We start from the raw sequence: 15,382 nt of genomic DNA, 5'->3' as shown, positions 1-15,382 counted from the left end.
TTTCTTCTTAATTATAACTCTTTGTGTGTAACACTTACACTTGTGCTTGTGTGTGTTTTTGGCCAATGAAGCTTTGAGCTTAGAGTTTTTAAAGGGCAAAGAGCGTTGAGGGACAGTTGAGGGAAGTAAATGGGTTTAAATGCTTAGACAGCTTGGTTGTATGAAATTACCCAGTGGGGCTAAGTTTTGGTTTGGTTCAAAGCTTTTATTGAGGAGTTTTTTGTCATTTTTGGATAATTTTTCAGGTTGTTAGAGATGTGTTAGCTGTGATTGGTATAGTTTACTGCATCAAGTCTTTGCTAAAACAAGAATTTCTTACACAGATAGGCTTATAGTATTTATTCATTTGCCTTAAGGTTTAATTTCAATAATCTTGTTTTCAAAGTTTTTCTTCTTTAATTTGGGTCAGTTGTAAAGTATAACAATAGGACCAACTTAAGTACTTTGTTATATATAAGATAATGAAAAAGAATTTACAAAATGAAAATTTTAGATACAGTTTTTTAATTCTTTCAAACTATATCATGCTGGGAGGGTAATACCACTAACAAATTAAAATCTACTCTATCATTAATAGATTTTATAATATTTATAAAATCTTTAGATTTTGTTTGATATTTACTTAATTATTATTTTTAAAAGTAAAAAAAGTTTAGTTAATCAATTATATCAGTAAACAACACAATTAATTTTGTGGTTAACCTCAACTGTTGTTATACTCAAAAAATTATTACCTAGTTCTATCCCATAGGTTTATTTATTTATTTTATTTTATTGAATTCAGTGTTTTTTAACGAAACGAGCGTTTGTGATATTAAAATATTTGTTGTCAAGTAATTATTATAACATTGAAACTTTTAATTTATTAACTCTTTTGATTATATTATAGAGATTGAACTCAGTCTATAGTCTATTTAGTATTATATGAACTTTTAATTTTCTTTAAATAAATAGGTTGATAAAAAAGTATGGTAAGAAATATAGGATAGTGAAGTCGTATATCGATACACGACTAGGTTAAGTCATAGGTTGGGTAAATGACTAGATTAACTATCCTTCCTATGTGGTAGTCAACGTTGTCATGTTGTTCGGAATGCACTCAACATCAAAAACCTACCCCACTTTTGGCAACCTCGGTTCAACCACCTTCTTTATTTCACAAACGAAAACCCTCCCTCCCTCTCCCCTTTTTGTCGTTGTTGTCATCTCTCACCTCTTCGTTGTTGTCACACCGTTCATCATTCATTGCTTAGGAGTTCTAAGGTATATATGAATTTATTTTCTCATTTTTATATATTTTTGTATATTTTGTTTATATAGTGTAAATGTATTTGTATGATTTGGTTGAATTCATAGTATTTGTTTTTTATTATTTGTGAATAAAAGGTGTTTTAATTGTTTGATAGCATGGTATGTATTGCATTATATGTTTGATTTTGTTGCAATGCATGTATTGATCTGTATTTTAGGGTTTAATGTATTGATTGCATTTTTGTTCTATAAAAATGTGGGCTTGATGGTATTGATATGTAAATTTTTAAACCAAAAATAAATATTGGACATATTTGGAATGAAAACTTCGATTGTTTAGATTTAGATTGACTGATTGATTCATTATAGTTTGACATTTGAGTGAATTAGCACAATGAATGTCAGGCCTGTTAATTCTATTTAGTTGTATCAACAGTCGTCCATCACTCACAATCTATATGAAATACTTCTCTACTGTGGTTTTGAGTTGTCAGAGAAGAAAGGCAGCATATCCCAATGTACACACTATTCTATTTGATCAGCATATTGCACTATATGCAGAGATTACTAGATTTCTTGGGGTTTCTCAAATAGGATTCATCGAATTGGATTGACACGTCATTACTGTTTTAGTGGAGCGTTGAAGACATTGAGATTTAAGGAAATTTCATTCTTATTTGGACTAAATATAATCATGGTCATATTAGAAACTTAAAAGAAAAAAAAAACCCTTAGAAGCTTAAAGAAAAAAAGGAACAAAATCGAACCAACACATTGGTTCTTCCTTGTCCACCCTTACCAAACAAGAATATAATGTCATTAATATACCTTGAATAAGAAAAGAAGTAAGATGAAATATTAGTCTTTGTATTAGTTTAGTATCAACATTTAATTATATCAATCTATTTCTTTTTTTAGGATTATATCAATCTAATTAACTTAAAGCATTAAGTTATGAAAAATAAATAAATCAAGCTTCAACATATGATTCATCATTGTGACAGTCGAAAATAACTCACCATTATACTACTCATTTGTTCAATTGAAATAGCTCAAAATCCACAACCAAATATGTTGCACAAAAAATGAGTTATAATTTCAAAAATAATTTTCTCTTTTGAAAAGGTTTTTTAATTACCAACATGGAAGTGAGGTGTTTTGAACTCAGAACCTCTATGTCAGTTAAGTTAAGTTAAGCTCATGTTAGAGAATATATATATTTTGTATTGGGAGGAAGTCGTATATTGGGTACGCACAACTTCCTTTAATCTAATCATAACATTTGATCCAGTCTTCCAGCCATGTAGCTAGGTTGTGATTGAATTAAAGAAAGTTGTGTACCTGTACATGACTCGACTTCCTTCAACTCAAAATTTACCCTATTTTTTTACAATACATTCAAACCTACAACCCCATTTTTGTATTTTATCTTCCCTAAATAAAGTTAAAAAATAATGCTTTTTAAAAATAATTGTAAAAATTTGGGTACCTAGAAAAGATATGGCAAAAATTAAAATTAAGTTGTGAGTGATCTTGTGTCAATTTTGAGTACAAACATGAGTGTTCTCCTTCCAGCCTACTAATTACAAACATTATGTGACTCTTACTCCTACTTCCATGTAATCTTCAGTTATAGCCTTCTTTCCATTGTTTGCATTTAACATACTAAAGTATTGTGGTTCGATTCTACTACAACAATCTCATAATGTTTTGTCACACAATACTTTAACCAAATGAAAATCTTTTTTACAGTCAAATAACATTCTCTTTTGAACTAAATGAGATTTTTTTACAAATACACATTCCTATCTCACATTAATGTGGACCCTTGTTCAGAAACATAATTAGCAACGTTCTAATCTATTTGTGTAAATATTTCAAATGGTATCATTTTATTTTCATGCTCTCTATTTTCTTCATTTTCCAATAATTCATCGACCTCTACATCTATATTATTATCCTCATCATTACCAGGTTCAAGAATAACTAGATTTTCAGGTCACATAGACATATTTAATTAGTTGTTGAAGTTTGAAAAATATCAGAACCACCATTTATTTCAACAATAGTATAATCAAACAAAGCTTACTTGCCTAATCAGTCAAAACTCCAAATTTAAACAATCTAAGTTTGCATTAACAAAATATTGTAAGTTTAAAAATTTACATATCAATACATCAAGCCCAAACTTCTATAAAATAATGAATCCTCTATTTATGAAACAAAAATGCAAAATCATAAAATCAAATCATTACAGAGTACAATACTATGAATATAAACCCTAAATTTACATATCAATCCACTAAAATTTAAGCCATAAAATATACATTAAGTGATAAAATCAAACAATAATTACATTTACATTATATATAAAAAAAAAATACACTTAACCTAGTCATGGACAGTGCTCACGATTTCACTATTGTTTTTTTTCCAATATTTTACAAAATAACATATTAAAAATTATTTATGAATAAACAAAGAGGAAATGATGGTTGCAGCGACGGAAGAAGAGAATGAAGCGACAAAGGAAGAAAGGAAAAACAACATAACAATTTTGCCTTCTGTTCTTCGGAAAGAGATGAAAGGGGTTTTTTTTTATGTGAGAGAAGTCGTGTACCATGTGCTCGAATACTATTTGAAGTCGTGAATCAGATATATGACAAGGCATTAAAATTGTGGACCCGATCCACAACTTTCTTGTATGTCAGACAACATGGCAACATTGACTGATAGAGAGAACTGACAGCTCAGCAGAGTCGTATATAAGGTACAGGACTTCAATGCATTGTGGTTGTGAGAATTTATTTATCTCGTGGACTTAGATTCAATGGTTGTGTTTGTAAAAGTTATTATAGCAATACTTCACTAAGTCAGGTCATTGTGCTTAATACACTTCTCATAACTTTCAATATTGCTTGCTTATAATCTTGGGTGATGAGTCATGAATCATGGTCACTGCATTTGAAGTGCTCTCATGTACTTCTTCATCGCATAGATCTTAAGTCCTTGTTGGGTACAAGTTTTTCTACTGCTCGCCTAAGTGCAAGTGAATAGTAGGTTTACTTGGGTGATCTAGGATCGAACACAAGGAATTGTTAGAGATGCTAGTTCTAGATTCCACTTATAGTTTAGGCTTTAAGGAAATTAAATTGAAGGAATGTAATGTTGACTACAACTACTTATTTACAGCTCGAGACTCATGTATAAAGAGTAAATTAAGCTAAGGGAGAATGAGTTCAACTAACTTGTATGCAGATGACGGTTGAAGGAAATTTTATGTACTATTATATGCTTAGGTGTTGTGATAACCTTAACGCATTATAATTGAATAACGGGCACATGATTAAGGCGACCTTCTCTCGAAGTGTTTAAACGCCACACTGGTTTGCCTTTCAAAATACAAATGACTATGCTTGCTTAGGCAAATTATACCTAGAGATCATGTCTTGTAATACTCGTAGGAATTCTCGTTTAAGGACGACAATCTCTCAGTTCCTATTGTCCGCACTTGTTCACCTTTCGGGATACAAATGTTGGAAGCTACCTCGCTAAGGTGAAATTTGTCACCAAACTCCTTCTTGTGCATTAACCTTATCCTTGCTACTTGCCCTCTCGGGTAGTTGGCGATTGACACTAGCCAAGTGACGAACATAATTCAACTAATGTGATAAAGAATTATAAGTTGAACTCCTTATCAAGAACTTATCACAACTCTTCTCATTTAATAACACGAAGATAGATGAAACGTTAAGAATGGTGGATTGAAGAGGTATGAATATGTAGTCTATATATAAAGAATATAGGTCTTTGGTCACTGTACAATATGAACAATAGACACACTACAATGAAATAAGAAATGGAAATATAGAAGAATGGGAAATATGAAATGGAAAGATATAAGAATGATACAAGTTCGAAGATCAACTACAAATATTTTTTTTTATCACGCCTGTGTGATCTCCAGGTATTTTGTTCGAGCTCTTTCTCTCTCTTTGTAATTTTCTCCGGCCATTTGAGTCTCTCTTTCTCTCTGACCTATTCAAGCTTCGGGCCTATTCGGGCCTCTTTTTCTCTCGGGGGAGATGAAGTGCTTGTACAAGCTACTTTTTCGACGGGAAAATGTTGTTCCTCTGAGTGTGTCAGCACTGTCATCTACTCCGATGAAGTCAAATCATTCCAACTACCATTCTTGTTCTTTTGTAAGCTTTCCTCGCGTAATGTTTAGGTTTATCGTCCGAGGTTGTTAATCGCCAAGCATCATCCATCACATTGCATTTGCGCAAGATGTCATGTGTGAGCTGCTCCTTTCTTCTTTTCCAACTTGTCATACATTTAAACATGATAATCGTGTAAAATAGGAACGACATTTATGTAAGCTATATTTCTTAATATTTATGCATTTACAACATAAGTTATGCGTTCTTATCATCACATTATGTGTTTTACTCCATTATTCTAACAAAAAGGGTTGTAATAATGGTCCTTTCTTCACGTTATCACGTTGTCGTGTACAAGGTCCATGACTTAACCTAGTCTTGGAGTTCACTACCCTATTTTTACATAGTGATCCCCTCTACCACTACAAGGAGTCGAAGGAATCCCGACGCGAGCAACGATGTTGGGAAATATTGCGTTGACAATCACCTACCAATTCCGACGTAATGTTGCTGGCATCGACTTAGGAGAGAATTTCCGACATCTACATTTACATATCGAGCTAACTCCTCCATTTCCACTCGTTTATCCTTTTGTTTTAATTAGAAAATTGAATGTATATGATATAATGTAGGCTTTTAGGATTTATATTCAAATGTATGTTAAGTATTAGAAAATTTTATGTATGTATTGATATTATGTTTTGACATAATGTATGTATTCGAATTTAATCTCAAATTTTAAATTATTTTTAGATTTTAGTATTAAATTTGAATTGGTTTTAGGATTTAGAATTTAAAATTGATGTTGAGTATTTTGGAATATTATTGCATTTGTGATTGTTGAGATTTGTGGGGTTATATTGAATATAGGGTGGTTGTTTATTGAATTTAAGGTTGGGGGAGGGAGTTGTTTATTGAATTTGAGATTGGGGGTGTTTATTGAATTCGAGATTGTCATTTAATTTGAAATTGAAATTTCATTTGAATATGATCAATATGAATTTCAATTTCAATTTAAATATGAATTCCAATTCCGGTTTCAATTTGAATTTTTTAAAATGTTAGATAGTCTGTAATTAAAAAGGTTAACATATTTGGGAGGGGTGTTCATTGAATTTGAGATTAGGGGTGTTTAAAATGTTAGATAGCCTGTAATTAAAAAGGTTGACGTATTTGAAAGGGGTGTTCATTGAATTTGAGATTAGGTATATTTAAAATGTTAGATAGTTTGTAATCAATGGGAGATTGGACATAACTTATTCATAGATTAAGTTGGAGTATTTGAGAGGAGAGATAAAACTAATCCAACATATTTATGTGTTAGGGCTTTTAACGAGATGGACAAGAGTTGGATGAAACTTAGTGATAGGTTTTCTATTGAGTACAAAGAAGGAATTTTCCAATTTTTAGAGGTTGCAAAATATCACTTCAATAATTACGAACAAATAAGGTGTCCATGCAAGAAATCTATGAATTTAAATTGGGACTCGTTGGAGGGTGTGAAGCGACATCTATTGATCTACTTAGAAAATAAATTAAAACGACTCAAACTGCGATTTTTCTATTCTTTTTATTTCACGATTTCATGCAAGAAACCAATTAAATATACACCCAATGTAGAGCAAGTAGAAATAAATTAAAACGACTTTCACGATTTCATGCAAGAAATCAATTAAATATACACCCAATATAGAGTCTATGCACTGATACCAAATTATATGAAAATCCTAGGATTTAATAATTAAGAACCCAATTGGTGAACTCCTAATATGAAATTCTAAAACCCCTAAATGAATTTGACAACTACTCAAGGAAAGGGAGATTATATTTCGATTACCTTTCGATTGAAGACCAAAGTATAAGAAGAACCAATTTTTCACTCCAAGTTCGAACAATCTACAAGCAAGGTGATCAAACTTATCTGGATGTTCTTGACATGCAATCCAAAATCAAGAATTGCCAAACAATGGTGTTGAGACTCTGTCATCTACTAAAGAATTCCTATTGATAGAAAAACCCTAAAACTTCAATTGTCAAAAACTAAATTAAAACAACCTAAAGGCAAGGTTAAATAGCTTCCTAGTAAAAAATCTTAATGCACTCTGAAAAAAAACTAAACTAAATCTAGTTAAATGTTTTTAAAAATGATAAAACTAGAAAATATTAAAATTTTACATCACAATTATTAAATAAAATCTAATTAATAATTTGATATTTGGTTGGTCCATATCATCATCTCCATTTTTTTTCTTTTAAGGATTGATCCTCACATCCAAATCAAAGTCTTGTGGAGTATTCTTGAAATCGTGAGATGTGAAGGGTTAATTGGTTCCATTATGTAGGATAAATTGACTCCAATTATAAATCTGCTTACTTTACACCTAAAAATGCATGCTAACAAGGTTTTTACACCTCACTAAAACCTTAAATCGCTTGCCCTTATCATATCACATAGTTGTCCAAAATGCATAGCTAACTTCCAAGGCCATCTCGCCTAACATCTCCCCCGACTACATAACCCGATTTAGAAATGTAATACTTTAAAATCTGTAACTCTATTGATCCAACTTTCTTCTAAAAGTTTCTTTAAAATGAGATGACTTTCTTAGCACAAAATTTCAGACCAATACGGCAAGCAATGCGTTCTGTACTCTTCTGGGAGTGTGTTTTACTCAGATTCACTCACGAATTAACCTTCTCGTATTCTCTTGTCCAAAACGCCAACTTTCTCATATCCAAAATATCAAGCAACCTTCCTCAATAAACTACACTCAAATTCTGAACTTTCAAGATCAATTTGAGTGCAAATGCCCTAGTCAGTTGTCAGAAACTCTTTTCCGGAGTTAGCTAAAATGCCTAACCTCTACCAACAAGGTTTTTCAAAATCATGCTTTGATACCAAGTTGTCACACCTCGCCTTGCAAACCTACTTGCTTGTCTCGTAGACTCAGTGGGACTCAAGTATCCTTGACACGATTAAACTCCAAAGACACTCCTCTTCACTTTATTAACTTAACTTGACCACCAAATTGCTTAACTTCATGAATATCTTTTAGGCGAAAAAAACTTAATGTGAAAAAATAAAACAACTTTAAACTTTTATTCCTCAACAACGCGTTTAGTACAAGAACATGTACATAATGATACAACAGTTCACCAAACAATAAAAACTAAGCCTTAAACTTAAACGTCCGACAACTTCTCGCCTAGCAAGCCCAAACTTCCCTTCCTTTTTGGCCTCAACGACTAAACCCTGTAAGGTAAAATTTTAATGCATAAGTCTAAAAGATTTAGTGAGGTTTTATGAAAACCTTTTCGCAATACCTTTTTACGAACATCAATAACATCAAAACATTTCATTCTGCATAAACCTTTCTTTATGCTTCACAATCAAATCACATAAACAAACATTAGTCAAATACTCTTTTCGCCAATGATCTCGAATCGTTCTCTACGCTTGGTCGCATTACCTCGCGTTTGACTATTGTATCAACAACATCTGAGAACATACAGATTCATCATTGTTTCTTAGATCACTAAGCTTTATATGCTTCTTTCAATGCATAAGTCCGCTTTTCATCATGTGGTCTGTACACCGCATGATGACCTTGACTCTTTATGTGCACATAAAAGTTAGCATTAAATCATACTTTTACCAAATCAAGCTTTCACCATTATAAATCACATTTGAAACACATAAATTTTCCAAATAAACCATTTTCGAAATTCTTCTGTCGTTGAAATCATTCTTCAAAATAATAAAGTGAAATCACATAAAGCATTTAAGAAAACTACTCATAGATCGTAGATCAACCCTTGCCTGAAATGCTTGTCTGATTTCCTCTTGTTCTGAAATGATGGAAGACAACTCCAATTAATTCCCTTTTATTCTAAAATATCAAACACAACCTCAAAATTCTTAGAAAAACCTTTCTAAAACCAAAACGCATGCCCAACATGCCATGTTAATTTCTTAAACTTGGCCAGTGCCCAAAACCTCATTCTTGACGAGAACTCAACTTCTTCTTTAGAGCTGTATAACTTAAAATCCAGAACTTGAATAAAAATATTTCGTTCTACAAAGTTGTTGCAAATTATCTTAGTAATATTACCTTAAAATTTTCACCAAAAGATTCAACCAAATGCGTCTTGTAACCTCCTTGGAGTAAAGACTGTTTTGTTTTTACTCAAGAATGATCTTCCTCTCTTCTTTTAACTCAAACTCAACTTTTCCTTTCCTAAATTAAACTAGCAGCCCTAATATAGAAAATGGACTCAAAATGGAAATATTTGAGAATAAAATCACTCAAAAACGCTTAAGTGGATTATGAGAAACTCAATACTGAAGCTAACCTATTTATAGAGTTCCTTGCATGAGTACAAGTTATCACCTCATCCTTGCTTAAATCCACCTTCAACCTTCTTAAGGCACTTCCTGCTTACTTTACACCTCACTAACCTTAAACCGCTTGCCCTTATCCTGCAACATAGTTGTCCAAAACGCATAGCTAACTTCCAAGGCCATCTTGCCTAACTTCTCGCCCAAACTATATAACCCGACTTAGAAATGTTATAACTTAAAATTTGCAACTCATTTGATCAAACTTCCTTCTACAAAGTTTCTCTAAAATGAGTTAATGTTCTTACCACAAAAGTTCAGACCAAAACGCCAAAGTATGCATTCTGTAGCCTTCTGGGAGTGCGTCTTACTCAGGTTCACTCGCGAACTGACCTTCTAGACTTCTCTTATCCAAGATGCCAAGTTTCTCATATCCAAAATGCCCATAAGCTTTTCTCAATAAACTAGACTCAAATTCTAAACTTTCAAGACCAATTTGAGTGCAAACGCCCTAGTCAGTTGTCAGAAACTCCTTTATGGAGTTAGCTAAAATGCCTAACCTCTATGATCCCTCTTTCTTGCCAACCTTAAATAGTCAAAACGCCTAAAGTACTATTCTTTGATACTTAACCAATAATTTCCTTCTTCCAAATCTATTAAACTCTTTGGAAAATATAAGATACCTAAAGTTTGGGTCTTACAATCTTGTAGCCAAATCTAAATGATCGTGTACAAAAATCTACATTACACTATCATGTATCGTGCATATGACTAATTTATCGGGTGTTGACTGAAGTAATTTTGGTATTTTACATTGTGGGTCTATAGATTTTTTTCGTTTTCAAAATTATTATAAACAATATAAATATTTTTTCAATTTGTTATATTTTTTAAAATATCTCCTTAATAAAAGAATAAAATTTATAATTAAAAATTGAAAAAATGATTGAACTTTGACCATTTATTCTTAATACCATTTATTCGTAATAGAGATTTATTACGAATTTGTTTTACCAAACATTATAATTAAATCACTTCTAACCATCCAAAATGAATTGTAAATGCACCCTCTACAAGAGATCAACTAATCAAATTACATGTTATTGTTTACAAAAAGTGACCATCTACTAATTTGTACAATAATAAATTAAATGATTAAGTTAAGGATAGTTGTAAATATACCATTTAGATTCAAAGTACTGACATATGTAGCAAAATATTTTAAAACATTATAAATATAACAATAATATTGATTTTAATTGGGGAGAGTCTCAACCATATAAGTTTTGAGATGTTTCCTACATGTACAATTTTTTTAAAATACTGCCATACACTTTTGACTTAATTGTAATGTTTAAAACTTATAGTCGTTATTTCAATACAAATAAAGATAGTGAATACAAATCGGAATTCTTATCCGTAACCGATGTGTAGTAAACGTAACTCTATCAAATTAAAATTAATAAACCTATAAATATTTTACCATAAATGAAAAAGGTTAAATATTGTATCTGAAAAGTTCGTAATCATCTTTGACCACATTAAATCCAATACCATAGTTTTCAAATACATAAACGAAGAGATAGATTAATGACAATTAAAGATAATTAATTAAATTCTTTCCTTTGCATGCAAGGTGATAAATTCATATATAAATAGTACAATATGATCAATTCATATATCCCAACAATATCTCAACTAGAATACAAAAGAGAAAGAAATGGGTAGAATTTTGAGTTATTTGGTTGTATTATTTGTTGTTCTTCATCAGCAACATTTCTTTGTGGGAGCTGTTCTTCCACCAGCAATTGTTAATAAATGGCATATCCATGTGATTAATGGACTAAGCAATGGAAAATTAATGGCTCATTGTAAATCAAGAGATACTGATATTGGAGAACAATATATTGATCATGGATCTGAAATTCAATGGAGTTTCAAGGAAAATGTTTTTGGTTCAACTTTGTTTTGGTGTTTTATGAGGACACCAAATGGTAGTTTTTCCTCTTTTGAGGTGTTTTGGCATGAAACTCAACATTATTGGCTTCATTACAGGTGCACTTTAGATCAAGGAACTTGTTACTGGATAGCTAAAGATGATGGAATTTACTTGAGAAATATTCCAGATAGTATCGATGAAAAGATTCATGAATGGAAAAAAGCATAGTGTGTATGATATATCTTTTAACATACATTGGACTTACCTTTATTATATGAAATAAATAAAAGTGAATTAGTTATACGTACATTACTATTACTTGTGTTCTTTTCTTCACGCCAAAAGAAAAATGGGGTACAATAATCTTACTATACAACTTTAAAAGGGAGAGGAAAAATAAGATCATAAATGTAAAATTCGCATTTTTTTTCAGTAAAAAAACGTTTATTTGTTCTCATAAATGCATACAATAACAGTAAACAATTAAACTAAGTTACTATTTTAATAAATAACTTTCCCAATTACACTCAAACCCTCATCCCTTTCACGCAAACCCCTTTCCCAATGGCGCCAAACCATTCCTTTATCTCTCCTATTCCTCTTCCACTCCCACAATCCCCAAACCGCCCGTTTCTGGCCGTCTTAGATCCTCAGGTACCTCTTTTTCATTTGAATTCGCAGGCGCGTTCTTCCTTCCTTCCTTTCTTAGGCTAGAATGAAACAAGTGCGAGGTTTAGACCCAGGCTTCAACGCTTCCGCTAGTTTGATTTTTCTTCAAGTCGGATAATTCTAAACCCAAGTCAGTTGGCCTTCTTCAAATTCTTCAAAAACAAAACCAGCACCACCTAGTAAAATCATTACCATCTTCCTCACTGTCCCCCGAAATTACAATTGGTTTTTTTTATTTTCATACACAAGCAGGTAGTAGAAGGTATTGAAAGCTCAAGAGTATATCTCAATAGACAATAGTTAGTTCTATTAACAATGTACAAGAAGGAAAACTATTAAGTCAAAAAGCACAAAGATCTCAATCTCAATATAACCCCAAACCAACCTCTAGCCATGGCCGACAAGGAATTGTACTGACCTTGCTACATCGACCGAGATCTTTAGGTCCATCCAACTCATCTTTCTCCACTTCCGCAGAATACACCTGAAAAACACCAAAGAAGCAATAAAAATCAAACCCCATTAAGAACGCCATAAAAAAACAAAAGAGAAGAGAAATGTAAGATGAATACCTGAACGGAGGCAAAGAGAGGGAAGAAGAAGGAAGAGGAGAAAAGAAGAAGAGAGAGGGTTGCAGTAGGGTTTGAACGCAAACCCATTGAAGAAAAGGGGATTAAGAAGATAGTAGTGGGTGGAATTAGGTCATGGGCTGAAGAAATTTGTGAAGAGTATGAAGAAATCGTGGATAGGGAGAAAAATTTGGAAAATTTTAGGGGAAAACGAGAAAAAAAGGAAAAATTTAGGGAAAAAAAAAGAGGAAAAATTTTAATTTTAGAAATGAGAGAAAAATGAAAATTTGAGGAAAAAAAAGAAAAGGTTTTATTTTTAAAAAATAGAGAAAAAAACATATTAGTTGACGTTTAAAAAATGCAAAGTAATTAACGCTTTTAATCTGTGAAGGAGTGAAAATAAAAAATAGGAAATTAGGCATTTTTTCACTTTTTGTTATTTTTGACTTTTTGTTTCTTCTACTTAACGGATTTTATTAAAGCTGTCAAGAATATATCAAAACTGTAGGTGTCAAGTAAAATTAGTTTTGTAGTAGTGTCTCTTGCTTTACTTATATACTAATTGAATATGTTCGGCTTCAAAACAGGTGCACGAAACATTATGAAGATATTTTAAAATATATAACTTTTTTAGAAGAAAAAAAAACTTGACTTGCAAAACATGTCAAGAGTACATACATTCTTGACGTGCAAAAAATGTCTAGAAATGACATGTACTTGACGTTTACAAACAGTCAAGTATAACTCTACTTGACGCTTCAAATATGTCAAACAAAATCATTCTTTTTCTTGACACTAGATTATTTGACGCTTAAAAAGCGTCAAGTAATCTCAAATACTTGACGTTTTTTACCTGTCAAGTAAACTGGCTTTACTTGACGTTTAAAACCAGTCAAGTATACCTTCCTTATTCTTAACACTACTTTTAAAAGCGTCAAATAAACCTTTACTTGACAGTTTTTAAGCGTCAACTAAGACCGATTTTGTAGTAGTGAAATAATAAACATTGACATCTTTAGCTACCAACAAGCCTAAAATAAGTACATTGGAACCAAGATTTTGCTACTAACCATACAAAAATTCTTATATCAGTTAATTGCTCCAAGTTGGCTTTTCTGTTTCAATATAATGAATTCTTCCAAACCTAGTAAGAAAACAAAATCTCGTATTACAGTACAGCTAAAGAACATTTCTAAAGCAAATCAATTTCCACGAAGAATACCTGTGGGGACACTACCTAGTTCTATGAGGATAATGGCTTGCACATCATTCCCACATTTTTCTACTTCTTGAAAGATCATCTTAGTAACAAGAAAATAGCACCGAGAGAAATAAGAAAAAAATTAGTATGAAAGAAACAGATGCATGTTGTGCTATATTTAGTTTGGAAAATCCTCTATATTTAGTTTTTATTAGACGATGGAAGACGTATTTAAATTATCTTATGAAGCATATCATCTTAAGTGGACAAATTGACAAAGATGCAAGCAAATTTCCATATCAATCAAAGAAACATTGTGAGATTATAAATTTTAAAATTGAATTAAGTTCTAATCATTTAGCTTCCTAGTTTGTTCAAATGTGGAAATAGAAAGAATGCAAATTGCTAACATAAACTAGGCCATAATATCCAATTAGGATTAAGAACGACAATCTGATTATAATTATGATAGTAGATTTGGATGAATATTAATTATACCTTCTTAGTATAGTTATAATTTGATTCGACAATATTCTATTAGATCAATTATAGTTATGTATGTATTATTCCATAAATGCTATGGAGGGTTAATCAACAATAATGTTTGTGTAAAAGTTGAGTATTTATAACTTTTTTTCATTACAATGAATAATGCTAATAAAAACAAGAGACCTTCGATAACATATCTAGTCAATTTATTGTTATATAACATTCTTTTATGATACTTTCAATATCATGAAACGTTTCCATAATAGTGAACTAAAGCTATAATATATCAATTTTTTTATTGTTATTAATAGCTGTGTAAAAATTACTATTAAAAGTTAAGGACTTCTTGCTACTATAACATTCATAAATCGCGTAAAAAATGGTTTATAACATTTTTTCCAATGTTCTTAAAATAGCTATTGAACAGTTTTGATAACGTTTGTTCCAAACGTAATAAAAAACGCTACAAAAAGTCTTTTATAACATTTTTCAAATGTTATTAAAAATTTCGTTGAAACATTTTGATATTGTTTTTTCGATCTTGTTAAAGTAGCTATTGAAACGTTTTGATAATGCTTTTCGAACACAATAGAAAACACTATAAAATGTATTTAATTTGTAGAACTTTTCCAAAATGTTATTGAAAACGTTATTGAAATATTTTGATAATGATTTTTCAAGGCAATAAAAAATGTTATCCAATTTTCAATTGTGTTTTTCTTCACGTTGAAAAAAGCATTTATAGCATCATATATGTGCTATCAA

The 15,382-nt window shown here is 31.2% G+C and overlaps 1 long non-coding RNA gene across 1 annotated transcript; it reads right to left on the bottom strand.

Moving 5' to 3' along the window:
- Positions 1–12,094: 12,094 nt before the first annotated feature.
- Positions 12,095–13,172, bottom strand: LOC116405211. The gene is made up of 2 exons (XR_004218374.1): positions 12,931–13,172; positions 12,095–12,842 (listed from the first exon to the last, which is right to left on the bottom strand). It is a non-coding gene; the product is annotated as an uncharacterized LOC116405211 (long non-coding RNA).
- Positions 13,173–15,382: the final 2,210 nt, after the last annotated feature.

This window comes from Cucumis sativus, chromosome 7, assembly GCF_000004075.3.
Source record: "Cucumis sativus cultivar 9930 chromosome 7, Cucumber_9930_V3, whole genome shotgun sequence".
NCBI classification, from domain to species: Eukaryota; Viridiplantae; Streptophyta; class Magnoliopsida; order Cucurbitales; family Cucurbitaceae; genus Cucumis; species Cucumis sativus.
Note: the sequence above shows the minus strand (reverse complement) of the source record. Positions and strands in the feature narration are given on the sequence as shown.